The following is a 14,185-nucleotide window of genomic DNA, read 5'->3' as shown; positions in this document are numbered from 1 at the left end:
TTAGAGGCTGTCACTATGGCGTGGGGTGGAACGGATCCTCCCATCATTGTAACTATAGGAACCTGTGCAGGGGGGGCGGGAATTGTTTGAGTTCCCATAAAACATTCTGGAGTCACTAAAATTTGCCCCCCCTTTCTGCACTTCCTTGTTCTTGTCCACTTTGTGGAGCTCCTCTGGCAGTGGTCATGCACTTAATCCCACTGGTAAATTCATCATCTCGTTCACCAGCTGGGCAGTTTGCTCCACCTCCTTTCTCCTCGCCATTTGGGCCTTGAGGATCTGGTACCTTTCCCCCACTCTTGGTTGCAGCATCTGGCCCCCGAATGGGACTGATGGTACGGCCGCATTCTAATCCAGGGTGTAGGTACCCTCACGGCCCATAAAATCCTGGGAACTTTGCCAGTTGCCCGGGGTTAATCCACGGTTCCCCTGTATTTGTACATCCTCCAACACTAATTGTGTTGTCGCCCCTTGTAGTGTAGGTAGCTGCAGCGTCTGGCCCCATTCCTGGTTGCATGGCCCAGCCGCAGCTCCTGTTCATACATCCCCCAACACCGATTGTGTTGTCGCCCCTTGTAGTGTAGGTAGCTGCAGCGTCTGGCCCCATTCCTGGTTGCATGGCCCAGCCGCAGCTCCCGTTCATACATCCCCCAACACTGATTGTGTTGTTGCCTCATGTAGCATAGGTAGCTGCAGCGTCTGGCCCCATTCCTGGTTGCTTGGCCTGGCCGCAGCTCCCGTTCCCCACCGATTTAGTGGGTCCTTTGTAAATCCACCACATTCTGCAGCATTTCCAGGGGGTAATCCAGGGTCCCCCGTTATTTGTAAATCCACCAGGACTTGGGTACATGGAGCATCCGCTGCACTTCTCATCCAACCCCGGGTAAGATCTGTTAATGCCAACAGGTCGTATCTCATCACCTGGAGCTGTTCACTGAGGTAATCCAAACGATCCTCTCCTGTTAACTCCATCCCTTCTGTCGGCTCGGGGGAGTCCCGGGCGAGGAACAAGCTCCCTTGGCAAATGTCCTTCCCTTGCTGGTAATCCCGTCGCGACTCCGGGACTCTTTCTGGAGGCAGGTCCGGAGGGAGTTCCAACCCCCATGGCAAACAACTCTCCTGCTGCACTGGGAGAGTTACATAATGTTCCAGTTCATCTTCCCACCAAAACTCTGATGCACTTGCAGCTATATTTTCCACTCCTCTCTCTGGAGCGGTGTGAGATGTTTCAAGGGAAAGGTCTCCCATGGGCTCAATCCTCTGCTCATTCTCCGGGATGAAGGTTAAATGCAAAGCCCTGGAGCTGTCGGGTGCTCCCGTCTCACTCAGGCAGGGACCAAACAGCACTCCTCTCTGCCTCTCCTTTTTCTCCTGGTTCCGAGGGGCCCATTGTCTGGGAGTTGGTAAGGTAGTCCATGTAAGATGGGTGACCCCTCTCCTAGGGATCGTCCCCAGTTCTATAGGAGTTCTTCCAGTATCTGCACCTGCTCCCAGATGCAGGACTGGGTGGAAAGTAGAGTCTCCTGGCACTGTTAATCCTGGGGTTGGCTCAAACAGCTGGAATCCAGTAGCCATTCTCCAGAGGTTACAGCTACAGAAGAAAAGGAGGATTCTGGTCAAAATGTCAAGCTATGGATGACAGGATACTGCAGACAGATCTCTGGCCCATTTTCAGTAAGACACCAGTACTTAGTCAAATGGATTTTATTCAGAAATCTGTTCATTTCAATATTCAGTTCCATAGGTCTACTTAGGAGTAATATAAACATCTAAGCAGCTTGACTAGAGGTTGACCAGAATGACAACATGGGAAAGAAACAGTCCTTTTCTAGTTCACTCTTCTCCTCCCCCTCCCACTTATCAGCAAATTTTCCCAGCTCCTTCTCTGTGAGAACATTTTACATATTTGTGCTATCACGCTTCATTGTCAAGGAGAAAGACATATCATAGTCTGAGAGGAAGCCCAAGGTCATAACAGTAGAGTCCAGTAGCTACCTGTAAGCTTGAGAAACAGTTATAACACTAACAAAGAGCAAATCAAAGTACATCAAGCCTCTGTTTACAAATACTGGCATCAAGCATCAAGCATCCAGCATCAAGCACTGAGCAGTAGAATCAAAATTGGCATGGATGGCTAGGCAGAGACATACATGACAGTCACAGAGAAAATCAGAGGTTATTCCTTTCTGTTTCTTTATAATTGTGTTCTTTTTTCCTTTTTAAAGTTTTTTTTAAATTCTGTTCAAAAATTCTTAATAAAATTTATGATAAAATTGGGGGGGGGGAAGAAGAATAGTAGGTGCCTGAGCTTGCAGCTGGGCACTGTTTTTCTTCACAGTGGTGGTAGTGGTGGGGAATATGATTGTATGAAACAACAAAAAGCGGGAAGGGTGGTGAGGGAAGAGGGACCCTTACTAAGTGAAGCAAAAATCAGTGTAAGACTTTGAAGAGATGAGGGAAGAGAAGGTGGGGAAAATGGGGGCTTTGCACTCTTCTAGTCTTGGCAATGAAAAACCTACCATACCCCCCTTGCACCTACCACATCTAGAAAACTTACCTGATAATAATCACTTGTATACAGCCTGATGGGGCTTTCCATTATTGGCTTCTACTGGATTTTCCTGTCAAAGCCCGATTCTTTAAATATATTGATAGGGTAATTAAGGACAGCCACCTCAATTTATTTCAATCGGATGAATATTAGTAATTTTGGGTGATCTTCTGATTACCTGAAAAGTTTTCTTAGACTCCTACACATCTAAAGTCTTTCCTTCACTCACACAAACAGTTCATTTAATTGGAACTTTGCTTAAATCTAGACAAATAGAGAAAGCATTAGAATTAGTGCCCCCCTCCTCAGTCAGGACTATAAAATTTTTACTTCAGTGCTGGCACATAGGATAAACTCATTTATACATAATTACATCCACTCAAATCAGACAGGATTTATACCCAGGAGGGATATGATAGATAATATATATAAAACATTAACAGCGCAATCCTATGGCCGGCCCCAACGCCGGCGTGCCTGCACAGACGGAGCAGTGGCGCCGCCAGGCCGTATCCTGTGCCAGCAAAGTGCAGCGGCGCCAGCCCCGGCAGCAGCGCAGAGATGCAAATTGGGAGAACCAGAAAGCGTTGTGGGCGGGCTTGATGCGCGGCCACCGCCGGGCGCAGCCAAAGGGCGCTGTTCCCCACAAGCAGCAGGGGGAGGGGCCAGGATAGGCGCAGTCAATGGGCAGCACGCGATCCCGGCCAGGCCCCAGAGCAGCAGGAAAATCGCGCCCATGCCGGCAGACCACCCCGGCTCGTGCGTTGGGCGGGGCTCGCAGTCGGGAAGGAGAGGGGTGGGCGTGGTCCGAGGAGCCTTTCCACCGTTTGCCCAACGCAGCGCCAAGTCCGTGGCGGCCATGTCCAGAGAGGTTGGCATGGGACTGGCAGGTGCCCTGCCATGAGGAATCCAGGGCAGCAGCCAGTCCCGGGAGTAGGGAACAGCCACCAAGTCACGCCCAAGGGGAGGGTGGGCCTGAGGCCGCCACCAAGAGGCAGAAACAGCGGGCCCGCCCCATCCCCGTCCCAAGCCAAAGACCACAGACACCCGTTGCACAGAAATCAGCCGTTATTATACCATCCCACCTCCCCCAGCAGACGTGAGGAAGGGGAGGCGTGTAGGAGAGGGTGGGTGTCAAGGGACCATGGGGAGGCAGGGCTGGGCAGAGCCCATTTGGAAGGACAGGCAGCCAGGGGCCCATGACCAGGCCCGCGCTGACAGCGCATCCCTTCCAAAAGGGAGGGGGGGGGGAAAGAGAAGGATGCACAAGGACTGGCCAGGGGCTGCTCTGGCATGTCTTCCATATCGCCCTGACGCACCTGCCCTGCCTGGCATGCCGCCCTGAGTTGGGGTGCTCGCGCAACTTGCCATTGGGTGGGCCCTGGCCCTGGCCCTCCCCCTCCCCTCCCCCTCCCCCTCCCGGGGTCTGGGGTGGCCACTCAGCTTGCATGGCCCGGGCGGGGGGGGGGAAGCACTGTGGTAGCCAGCCAGGGGACCCCGGGCTTCTGCGTTTCGGCCACTTTGTGCGGGTGGCGTACTCCTCCACTGCCCCTGTGGGCGGGGCCAGCGGCTTGCCCTGCAGGATTGGTGGGGCTGTCAGCCTAGGAGTGGGTCCCACCCCCCCGCAAGGCAACGCAAGCGGCCACAGATGCTGAAAGCAGGAGACGGCGCCGGACCAGGGCGGAGCCACGCGCAGCCTCGGACACACCCCACCCCTCCCAACAACCATGGCATGTTGGCGTGGGAGGCTGGCAACTGCCCCGCAGGATTGGATGCAAGGCGGAGCGCCGCAGGGCGGAGGGTGTTGGAATGGCCAATGGGGCTGCCGCAGGCACCCGAGGGGCCGGACCCGCTCTGGGGGGAGGCCGCTCATGGGACTGTGTTGCTGCGGCTGCGGCTGCAATGGGAGCGACCCTCCTCCGGTGCGCGGGACCTCCTGCCCGGGATATGGCATCTGTCTGCCGCTACCCTAGTTTCTTCACTGATAGGGCTAGGGATCCAGTGAGCGGACTGTTTCCCGTGCCATCTCTCTCCCCCTTGCAGCAGCACCCCCGGCCACCCTCTCCCTGGCTTATTGGGTGCCAGCTGCTCGCCCTACCAGGGATCGAGCGCCCTCGGTGGCTCCCCCCTCCCCGCTGACATGCCCTGCCCCAACCCTCTACCTGACGTTACTGTGAGGGGAGGTAGGGGGCGTGGAGGCAGAACGGGGTCTGTCAGATACATTTGTGGTAATGTGCAGGTGGGGAGATGTGACGGGAGTGTTGGGGGAGGGGCAGAGGACGAAGTCAGGCTCGCAGACACAGAAAGCAGTTGTTTTACGACTCGTTTTATTGCACTGGAACAAGCGGGCTTGTTTTTAGGCTAGCAAGGGAGCCGGGGAATTCTGCACAGCCCTCCTTCCCGCTCGGCGGGGCAGGGCTGAGATGCAGGCCGCGGCACGAAAGTGCTTCCTGGGCTGCAGCCAACCCTCCATCAGAGATGTTTGGGGAGGGAGGGACGTGGGGGAGCAGCCCTGCCCTGGACGTGCCTGCGGGAGGAAAAGACACATGTGGGCTTTGCCTCGTTCCACTGGCAAGGCAAGCCCCACACTCCGCCATCCGGGAGGATGCACATAGTCGAGGGAAACAGCAACCAGCTGATGCACGGCAGTCTGGCGAGGATGCACTCGGCCTTGGCAAGCCTTTACCTTTAAGGGAGGAGTGAGCTGGTCATAACAAACACCTGGTCGCATGTGGTTTCTGGGGCGCCTGCCTCTGAGGCGGCCAGGGGCGGCCATGGTCGCCCCCCCACCCCTGCTGGGCCTCCCCCGAAGCGGCAAGTGAGCGGGTGGGGTCAGGTGAATGGGCGGTTTGCACTAATCCCCCCTCCCCTACCTCCACCTCACCTGTCAGCGCTCCGTCAGTCAACACCAGGCGGGAATACCGGAGTCAGGGTACCTGCAAGGAAACGGGAGAGGCTGCTGTAAATTCGCCAAGTGTCACTCCCTTCTCTCACGGAAGGGTTAATTTGTTTGTGCTTAGTTGGAAGCAACTAGCTTGCATGAGTCCAGTTAGATGTTGAGTTGTTCTTCCTGTCGGGGTAAAAAGGGGGTTAAGCCAGACATTTGCACTTCTTCCCTTTTATGGGAAGTGCGCCCACTTTTTCGCAAAGTCCCCCGAGTGCATTCTGTGCCTGCCACCGTGAATGCCCTCACCCCCGTTTGGTGTTCAAAGGGGCAACGCCATGCAGCACACGGACAGAGCCTCCGGCGACGTGCTCACTTACCTGAGGGTTTTGGCCGGCGCTGGCCGGATGTTTTGTAGGGCACGGTCGCAGGTGATTGGGTGCGGAGAGGGGGGCTCGTCTACGCCGGGCGCGCACGCTGATTGGTCCCCGGGATAGTTCGCATCCTATGCTCCTTCGGGCCATGGAGGCGGGGCTGGGCGCTCGGAGAGGGGGCCGGTTTTTCGCCGTTCCATGAGTGCCTATGGGCTACACCTTCTTTTTCCGTGGCATAGCTTTTTTGCGCCGCTGTGGGCGTTCCCGCTTCTGGAGGGGCTTAGGGAGCGGACTAACTCCGGCCCCACCCTCCCCCCACGCCGGCGCAGGGCTCTACGCCACTCCTACGCCGCTGCCCGGGCGCCTGAGGCTTGCGCCAGTGCAAGCCCGCCGGCGGGCCAGCTCCACGTCCCAGCGCAGGCGGAGGGCGACTTACGCGGGCGTAAAGCCCAGATACGCGGTCGCAAGCCTTAGTTCGGTTCCTATTCACTTTCCCCACTGTTCTTAGGATTGGGCTGCCAATCTCCTAAACTATTGCAAATACTATAAACAAGAAGCTCTTTTTCTTTCCCTAGATATCGAAAAAGCCTTTGACACATTAGAAATAACATATTTAAATAAGGAATTACAAAGTAGGGGATTCAGGGAAAACTTTTTGAAAATATTACAATCTATATATGTACAACCAACAGCAAACTTAAAGATAAATGGACTGACTTCAGGGAAAATTGCAATTGACAGGGGTACTGGACAGGGGTGCCCTCTATCACCAACTTTATTTGCTATTGCAATTGAACCATTAACTATCACAATCAGAGAAAACAACAACATTAAGGGAATTCAGATTGGAGAAGAACACCATAAGATAAGCCTATTTGCTGACAACATGATTATTTATGTGAGTGATCCTCATCGCTCTTTAGACTATTTAGAACTGCTTCTAACAGAATTTGGCTTGATCTCAGGCTTACTGATCAATCAGACAAAATTGCAAATATTACCAATTAACATAATGAAAGGAGATATGAATAGAATAAAAAAAACAGCACAAATTCCAATGGTTAGAGAAAGAATTATTTTATTTAGGAATTACAATCCCTATTAATAACAAAAACCTATTACAATTAAATCATTTCAAAATAATATCACAAAAACGATATGAATAAATGGAAAAGATTAAACATTTCTTGGTATGACAGATTCCATTTAATAAAAACATTTATTCTCCCTAAATTAATATTTATCATGAGAGCTATACCCATTAAAATTCATGAAAATCTCCTCCATCAATGGCAGACTTTATTAAATTCCTTTTTATGGAATAACAAAAAACCTCGGATTGCCATCAAAATTTTAAGACTAAAAAGTCGACAAGGTGGATTTAATCTACCTGATCTATCATTATACCATAAAGCAATTAGACTATCTAACCTTTCGCCTTGGTTTTCAAAAGAACAGAGTGGACTTCAACATGTAACATGATATCACCTCATTGGAAAATACAAGAAATAATTTGGAGTATACCTAATAAAAGACCTAAGGGAATAAAGAACAATATTTTCCTAGACGCGACTTTAAATATTTGGGATCGCACCAGGAATAAACTAGTACCAGATATGTCGAAACACTCCCCCATCACAGCACAAAATATACCCCTAGAAATAAAGGCTCAAATAGCAAAAACATGGAAGCATATTGATTTAGTATGATTAAAAGACATATCGACAAAGACAGGCCTCTTAGGAAAAAAAGAATTAGAACAAAAAATTCAAAACACGATTCCGTGGCTTTTATATCTACAAATGCAAACTATTACTCAACAAATGGATATAAAAAAGATCATGAATGCAGCACAAACAGACTGAACAATTAATGAGAGCTGAGAATTACTTAAAGAAAGGCATGATTTCAAAAATATATGGCCTCCTATTGACCTCCAGCACTCCAAACAATGTTAGTTATCAAGCTAAATGGCATAAAGATTGTAACGAATCAAAATCAAACAATTCTAAAACTACAATAACTAAAATACAAAGTTCTAAAATCATACATAGGTGGTACCTAACACCCAAAAAGATTTCACTTATTTACTCTTCAGCATCATCTTCATGCTGGAAACAATGCAATGAAAAGGGCACCTTTACCCACTGCTGGTGGGGATGTCCCCAAATAGTTAAATTTTGGACAAAAATAATAAATATTATCAGGGAAATAACAGGGTATGTCATTCCATTATCACCGAAAATATTTTTTTTAGGATTGTGGGATCAGACAACAATCCCAAATGTTAGAAGAGATCTTATCAACTCTCTCATAGTAGCAGCTAGGAGTGCAATAGCAACAAAATGGAAAGATAAATCTCCACCAACCATAGAGCTTTGGATTACAAAAGTTTGGAATCGCCTGATAATGGAAAATATTACTGACAGTCTCCACCAGACAGAACAACATTCTTCAGGATCGAACTTCTGGGAAAACTTCTGGGTTCCCATTCTATGAGTACTTAGAAACGAAAGACTTGCAACCTCCCTCTTCTCACTTTTCTTCTTTGATGTATTGACTACCATAAATTACTGTTATATAGAGTTGAAGTTGACATATTGTACCAATACTTTGTGAATTGAATGTATTTTACTGTTTTGTTGTTTGGTTATTGTTATAGTTCTAAACTTTTTTTAAAAAAAGAATTAGCCTCCCCCCTCCCGAAGTTTCTTTGTGGTGGCACTCAATACCCCCTTTCAAAATTTTTAGGAGTGCCTGCATCATGGTTCATAGCAGAGGCAGCACTGTTGGAGACAAACTGAGCCCAGACTAGTAACTAGAGATGGGCACAAATCCAATTATGACCCAAAAAAACGCACGAACTAGGCCGGTTAATGGTTAGCGAACCACAGTTTGTGGAAGCTCCTTTCTACAAACTTCCACGAACTGGTTACTGGTTCAGGTTCGTTTAGGTCGTATTGGGAAAGGGACAGTTTAAATGGCCATTCCCCCGAGGAAATGGCCATTTAGACTTTTCCTGTCGCTTGCAAGCAGCAGGGCCCTTTAAATGGCCCCAAAACCCCAGCCCCCCAGCCCCAGCCCCACACTTACCTTGATGACTCTTGCAGCCTGCAGCCTCCTCCCCCTCCTTCTGCGAGGGGTGGCAAGGCCATTTTCGGCCACCGCCAGCACCCTGTGGAGCCACAGAGGGATGGAGGAGGCCGAAAACAGCCTTGCTGCCCCTCAAATGGCCGCTGCGTGGGGCAAGGCAAGCTGAAAATGGCCTTCCTGCCCCTTGCAGGGTTTGGGCAGTTTAAAGGGCCCTGCCATGGGCAGGTCCCTTTAAACTAGCTGGCAGGCAGCAAGGGGGGATCCCCCCCCGCTGCCTGCCAGCTGATAGTTTAAAGGGACCTGCTGCTTGCAAGGCAGAAAAGGGCCCTTTAAACTGTTAAATGTTTTTTCCCCCTGCTGCTGCTAAGCGGCTGGAAAGGGGTATTTAAACCCCATGAAGCACGAACTGGTTCGTAACTGGCCCCAGTTCCGTGCCAGTTCACGGTTTCTGGTTCATGAATCCTAGTGTAAATACTTTGCTTATTAGATGTCACATCCTATCGATTGCATTGACATAGACTGTGTAATTTTCTTTGAGCATCAGTGAGAAAGGCAGAATATAAGTTAATAAATCAGTCTAGTCTGCAGTCAAAGGTCAAGGTCCAATGGCACCTTAAAGACCAAGTAGATTTTCAAGGCATGAGCTTTCGAAGAGTCAAAGCTCCCTTTGTTAGATGTGTAGACTAGTTTATGAGGAGTGGGAAAAGGAAATCTCGTAGGATTTCCAGTAACAGGGAGGGATGATGGCACTTCAGCATCCCATTCCTTGGATAGTCTCTCAGAAAGAGAGTAAATTATGCAAAATAAGCAACTGTATGCCAATTTACTTGATTTGCCCCCTACATGTAGAGGACAAGAAACACTTTTTATATATTTATTTATAACATACCACCTCTCCAGGAACCTGCCCAAGAGAGCTTACAAAACAAAAATAAAACATTCAAATATATTAAAATACAGCATTAATCCAGGCACATATTTTTAAATGCAAATTTTGCACAACACTGCCTTCCAGTTCTGCTCTTTTACACCTTCTATGCCTTGCTTTCCTTTTATGCTTTGCTATAAATATAAAATCTCACCTGGAAGTACTCCAGAGGTGAGCAAAGCACTCTCTAAAATATCCTGGCCACTGCTGCATTTCTGGAAAAAAAATGCTAAAAATAACTACAAACCTTCTTCTTTCCCCCTCCCTTTCTTCTTCTCTGCAGATAATTTTTGAACCAAGCAGGTTTGCTTTTTAGAGCAGGAGTCCACCCACCCAGTCTTCCCTAAGGCAATCAACACTCACAGGTGCTTTATCTCCAGCCCCCCTCCTTCAGGCCTGCTTCTTGTATTTTTTAAAGCCGATCAAACACCTTCATTACTACAGCAACAGCTTTTGCATCGGCATGGTGCACAGCAGGCAACTGAACAGTTTACAGTGCATCTGTTAATGCCACGCTTTAATCTAACTAACAAGCAACAGTGTGGAGAAGGAGGCCTATGTATGAGCAAAAGGTGGCTGGTTGACTGTCAAAGCTGAGCATCGCTGCAGAGTACATATGCATTTAACAATCCTTATTTTGAACACAACTGAAATTACATTCTTAAATATGAGATATTTTATTTCCTGCAGTGCCTTATGGGAAAGTTCAGCAATATATCTTGGAGTAGAAATAACTGTTGTGTTCTTAATAGCAGTTTCAGCCCCCCCCCCCCCAATTTTATACATGTTCAAGTCTGGCAGGGGGAAGCTGGAGCAACTGTTTTCAGTCATGTCCCACTTCAGGCACCCTTTTGTTTTTTCAGCAGCATATATATGGAATGAATTAAAAGGTATATCCCTGCTTCACCTTTCCACACAAACATTCATAAACACTTCAGAGCGACTGCAAAGTATAACAAGGTTTAGTTGTGTGGGATGAAGAGGGTTAACACACACGACATTATGGAAACTAGCTAGTGAGAGCAGAGCTCCTTTGAGGGCAGGGAATTCTCAGTTTTGCACGCTCGAAGAGAATGCCCTTTGGGGCACGAGCAATTTTAATGGAGAAACAAAAACCATGCCTCTTCCAACAGACGTTTTGGGGGAAACCTGCCTTAGGGCTGTCAAACGAAAACACATTCAGCCAAGCACAAACTACATTGAAATCCAATTTATTTACTAACTGTCATGTGTGCACATAAAATACAGATCCCAACCCCGAAAAACAGAACACATGTTGTTGTGTTCAAAATAAGATTGGAAATTCATTCAAGCATATTAAATAAGATTACAGCTTAGGCTTCACGTTTCTGTACAGCAAACATTACCATAAGCATGAGGAATATATATATATATATATATATATATATATATATATATATATATATATATATATATATATATATATATATATCTCAAATATAGCAAGGCTGGCTGCTTTTTTGACTTGAAGAAAGATGGCTAATTGAACAACTCCATGCAGACTCGTCTATATTTATGGATAAAAGGCATTTGCCCTGTCAAACATATTTGTTCTCTGCAAACGGAAATTATAATGTTTTCTGGTGCAGCTTCTATATCCAGGGATTTGGCAGGGGGGGAGGTGGCAAGGTCTTTGACATGACAAGGTTTCTGTAACCACCAGTTCCAGGCCATGTCTTGGCCTAACCCCTTTGGCCACCATGGTGGTGCCTTCCTGTGGCCTCAGATGAAGGCTTTACTGGCTCACTCATGTCCCTGACTCCTCTCCCTCATAGCAGGAGATGGCTTGTCCTTATCAACCACCTTCCTTGTTGCTTTTAAAGGCACTGTGACAGTGACTGTTGTGCTGTGACTCCCAACCTCACACAAGGAAGACGAGCAGCTTTGTGGGAAGAAAGAAGCCAACAAGCCAACTGATGTGGCTGGGTCCTACCTCCACAGCCCTTGTCATGTTGCTACTGATCAGCTGTGAGTCGTGTGGTGGCATCAGGGCTGGTGCACCCATTGAGGATGAGCTGGCAGCCACCTTGAGGGCTAAGGTGCTGAGGGGGCACTGGAGGGGGCGCCGGGGGCAGGGGTGCATGCCATGGAGCTAAATTGTTCAGTGCTGCTGCTGCCACTGCTGCACACAGCTGCGGGCTAGGTGCTCAGCAGGTGGCCGGGAAGGCACGCAGAGCAACTGAGGTGGAGGAAGGATGCACACATGCCACCCCAGCCACCCGCCGCACACCTGGCCTGCAGCTGCTGTGCCTGGCCAGGAGCGCGTGCTGGCAGCGGCAGCATGGGGCAGCTGAGTGGGCAGCCTCACAGCCCTCCCACTCAGTTGCTCTGTGCTGCCTCTGCCGCTGCCCACACACAGCTGCAGGCCAGGAGCAGCAGGTGGCCAGGGCAGTGTGGGGCAACTGAACAGGAGGGCTGGGAGGCCACCCATGTGCTGCCCGTCCTGTGTGATGACATCACATGCAGTGATGTCATCACGCAGTCCTGGTGCGCACGTACGCAAAGTGTGCACGCACCGACACCCCTGAAACTGCCTCAGGCACCAGAAATGCTGGTGCCGGCCCTGGGTGGCATTTTAAAAGCGCCACACTGACCCACTGAAAAGGGGGTTGCCACATGAACAATGACCTCCTCCTTGCCAACCTGGATCTGTGGTCTGTTCTGCTTTTATTTATTTTGCCCTGCGATAACTATGACTTTATTTTTTGAGGTACTGTGATTGTTTTAATCTTGTTTTCATTTTGTTAGGCCGTAAATGGGAATACTAGCAAGCCACATCTGGGTTCTCCGACTGTGTCATGCCCATGAGCACTTGCGGATTTTTGAGGAAAAGGTGGCGAATGCCCTCTCATGGCCACCACGAGGAGGGGCACTCACAAAACAGGTGACATGGGGGGGGTGGAACCTGCCCTCAAGTTAGAGTTGACTTATGGCGACCCCTGGTGTGGTTTTCATGGCAAGAGACGAAGGTCGCTTCCACACGGCCCTAATGAGATGGCCTGCCGACGGGACTTTGGCGGGTTAGCTCACTCATTACGCACGTCATCATCTCTCATGTGTGAGCAGGTCATGATGATCCCGCTTTTTAAACGTTTTTTGTGAAACTTGCTTTATTCCGTTTCCATTTTTGATGCCATTTTTTGCATGTAATTATCTAGCGTATTAATGCATGTGGACACTTTTTTGTGCTTTTGAAGTGCCCTCCCACGAATCTCCAACCCCTCCTCTTGCCATTATCCTTCCCACACATGTGTCTGGTTCACATGCACAATTGTATAATCCCCCGCCTTTTTTATCTTTTTAAACGGTCCTCGTGCTATGAATACAAGGGGAATCACACTGTAGTGCTTGCTACACTGGATTACCCAGCAATCAGACTATAAGTCTAGGGGAAGAGAGCAGGGCTCCCTCCTCCTTCAACCCCAGTCACTGCTTGACTTGTGCGTAAGGTTGCCAGTCCCTCTTATCCTGCCACCGGGGGCCTGGCTCCCTGCGCTCACCTATTGGGGTGTGGGGGGGGGGGAAGTGACGTCATCATGCAGCCCCCTGGGAGTGCGCCTGCAGGGAGTGCACCGCAGGGGCTCGGATTGGGGCCACCGCGGAGCGCAGGAGCATGCCTGTGCTCCGCAGCAGCCCAAAATGGGCCCGATACTCACCAAAATGGGCTCGTTTTGGCCCGGATCGGCCTGAATGTTTTTCTTAGTAATTCAACTGATAGGGAGCAAGCCAAAGCACTGTTTCTCCCTCACCTCTGCTGAAGACCCGTTGGATTTTATCTCCAAGACTCAAGAGGAAAATGGGTCCAATGATACCCATGGGGACGGCACTGGCGGTCTTGCTCCTTGCTCCTTCATATAGTGCAGTCTCCTCTAAGTGCCTTTCGTTTCTCATGCAAAATTTCTCATGCACAACTCTGAAATAATGTATGGGATGCTAGACGTTGAATCCAGCTATCCCATAATCACATTACGTGAATAGTGTCCCCCCCCCCCTATTAAAACTGCCTTCTGAATTATGCAGTCTTTATTTCGCCTTTGGACTCATGGAGCAGACGCAGGGTACATTGCTTACCATTGCCTCTCATTATTATTCATTACCTTATTTATTGACTTTACAAAATTTATTAATTGCCTTTTGGTTAAAAAGCACTCAAAGCCGTTTACAAGCAATAAAAACTAAAAGAACACAGACAACTATTACCAATGTTATGCTGCCAGCAGGCTATTCCTGAGTTTGTGGTAGAAAATGTTAGCTAAGTGGACCTTTGGTCTTCTGGACAGAAGAGGTTCAGAGCGTATGCAGCTGCCCTATAAATGTTAAGTCACATCATGGTC

Source organism: Eublepharis macularius, chromosome 12 (genome assembly GCF_028583425.1).
Source record: "Eublepharis macularius isolate TG4126 chromosome 12, MPM_Emac_v1.0, whole genome shotgun sequence".
Taxonomy (NCBI): Eukaryota; Metazoa; Chordata; class Lepidosauria; order Squamata; family Eublepharidae; genus Eublepharis; species Eublepharis macularius.
This window is presented reverse-complemented; position numbering follows the sequence as displayed.